We start from the raw sequence: 2,520 nt of genomic DNA on the forward strand, positions 1-2,520 counted from the left end.
TAGTTATATAAAACATATATAAATATGTAAGCTTATATGTTGTATCGTTTGCAAGTACGGAGAGAAGTAAAAACAAGATTTTAAAGTTTTGGGGGTTTAGCTATGATGACAATTGTCAAACAGAATTTAGAAAGGTTTGAGTAGCTCAGTGAAAGAAATGAATTTATTTAACACTGAAAAATTTGAGATAGACTTATGCTTGATATATGCTTATGGTCCTAAACTAAGATGGGGAGGAAGCCAGAAATACAATAAATTATAAGCTACTTTTAGAAGTAAAACCGGTACATTTTTGTCCTAGAGTTGGCCATCTGATTAAGATGTAAGTCCTGTAAAATGAATGAACAAAGGGGAACACTTCTAATACAATAGGGTATGTTGTGGATTGTAAGAAACAGGAGAATACAGGCCTTTCCTAAAGGGGCAGTTGCTGCTTGGCTGCAGTCATTTATTGCCATCCAATAAATCAGGCTTGGATATTCTACTTTTGTAAGACAGAAATCTAGAGTTTTACATAATCTTCCAGATTTTTAAATCATTATGCAGGCCAAGCAAATATGTCTGCATGTTGGATTTGTCTAGTGGACAGCCAGTTTCCAACTTTTGATCTAGTTCAAGATCTTTATTTTACTAAAACTGTGAGAAATACAGTGACGTGTTCCCAGCCACCGAACTCATCAGTGACAGAGCTGGGACAAGAACCCTGCCCCCTCACTTTCAGTTATCTTTCTACTGCACCAATCTGAACTGTTTTTTGGTAGAGCCTAGAACATCACGTGAAACTGTTTGGTGGAAAGGAATAATCAAGGAACTTAGACATATTATGTTTGTGGTTAATTTCAAAAATGCCTAGCACAGAGTTCAGCTTTCAGAAGGTATCAATCAATGTTAGCTCGATCTCGATCAGAATTGTGAAAATCATATAAGGCAATGAAGAAACTAGAAGGAAAGGTAAAGAGGAAAAAGAGTCATTATCAAGCCTTGGGGAGCCACATAATTAACAGTGGCAGCAAGATAATGAATTAGCAAAGACAGCATCCAAGGAGCAGTCAGAAGCAGCCAGGATTGCTTTGTGAATCTCTCCTTTACCTTTGCCCTAATTACAGCTCTAGGCTGTAAATGTTTTAATTTGAAGATAATTTCCAGCCCTTTAATAAACTTTTTTTTTTCTAATTATACTGCTGCCTTAAACTTATAACCTTATAAGAAAGTGTGGTCTTCAGAGAATTTTTTCTTCTTCCTTTAATAAAAATTAGATAGATTGATTAATTTTGACATAAATTTCTAAAACTGTTCAGTTATATCTTGAGATTATCCCACGGTTAGTGGTTAAGTGTCTCCATTATAAGTAATTATTGTCATTAAAAATAGTTTAACAAGAAGAAATGTCCTTTGAAAATCCCCTTTTTGGTATGCTTGTGGCCCTGTATGTCACAAAAACTCGCTGCATTATCCCAGTATCATAGATCACAGGGTAATTTTCGAAGTGACCAATTCTGTTCTTTCTGTTTTAAAGAGATTAGGCTTTTACTACCGTCTCTCATGTAAGTTTTAGTGTGCATAGTGAAATGCGTTTCTGAGACACTGTTTAAAGTTCTGCCTGGCAATGTAAAATTTTGATTTAATGCTGATGTTAAAATTTTGACTAGTGAACACAGTGGAAGGACCTTAGGGATCGGGTGGATTCCTTAGGTAATTTGTCTCGGAACTCACTGCTTTTGCAGTGGATTTTGCTTACAGTAGTAACAACCTATAATTATGATTTGTTCTCCTGGTAATTATCTCAGCAGAACTGAAATACCTGCAAAGTCAATGATGCTAGGTGAAGGTCACCAACTGGTCATTCCTAAATATTTGATTGGATTTCTCTTTATATAAAACAGTCCCACTGAATGCTGAAGAGAACTAGAATATAGTCCTTAGAAAAAGGAAAAAATAGTCTATCTTTTATCTGTTTAATCATGCCCTTATGCCTTTTTTCTTTTCTTTTTAGTTCCAAGGCATGAAGATAGTACCTATACATCTCAACAAGAACATAGATGGTTCTCTGCTATCAGCTGAAGCTACTGTGACCACAAAACTGAAAATCCCCATTCTGTATCTTTGTCAATAAACAATGTCCATCAGAGCAGGCCCAGTATCTTATCTCCTTATCCAGACAGTGCTTCTCAGTAAGTACATAGAGCCTGATTTTAATGTCTTCACTCAGCCCTGGTTTCCACCATTTTCAGTGGAAGAAAAATTCTTATGAAAGGTTAATTAATGATGTGCAAATGGCTAATATTCTTGCAATTTGCATTGGTTGTCTTTTGGAATCTGTTGAGATTATTTTGGGTAGACTGAACATAGCTCTGTACTGCAAGTCGGGGACAGAGGAGAGAAATGTATGACCCCACTACCTAGATTTGAGTTTCTGGCATTGCAGGGGCAAATATTCTGAAGATCAAAGATATCTTTGATCACAGATTTTTGAAAACAAGTCCAAAACTATCAGAGTGGACCAACTCCCACCCCCCCTGC

General features: G+C 36.2%; 1 long non-coding RNA gene across 1 annotated transcript in view; it reads left to right on the forward strand.

The window, feature by feature from the left end:
- LOC108529824 (uncharacterized) overlaps positions 1 to 2,136 on the forward strand; it is a 30,164-nt gene extending 28,028 nt beyond the window's left edge. The window contains exon 3 of the long non-coding RNA XR_001885691.1: positions 1,994 to 2,136. This is a non-coding gene — a long non-coding RNA (uncharacterized LOC108529824). The remainder of the gene's footprint in view (positions 1 to 1,993) is intronic.
- The last annotated feature ends 384 nt before the right edge of the window (positions 2,137 to 2,520 follow it).

The sequence above is a fragment of the Rhinopithecus bieti genome, unplaced genomic scaffold (assembly GCF_001698545.2).
Source record: "Rhinopithecus bieti isolate Rb0 unplaced genomic scaffold, ASM169854v2 scaffold_6439, whole genome shotgun sequence".
Classification (NCBI taxonomy): domain Eukaryota; kingdom Metazoa; phylum Chordata; class Mammalia; order Primates; family Cercopithecidae; genus Rhinopithecus; species Rhinopithecus bieti.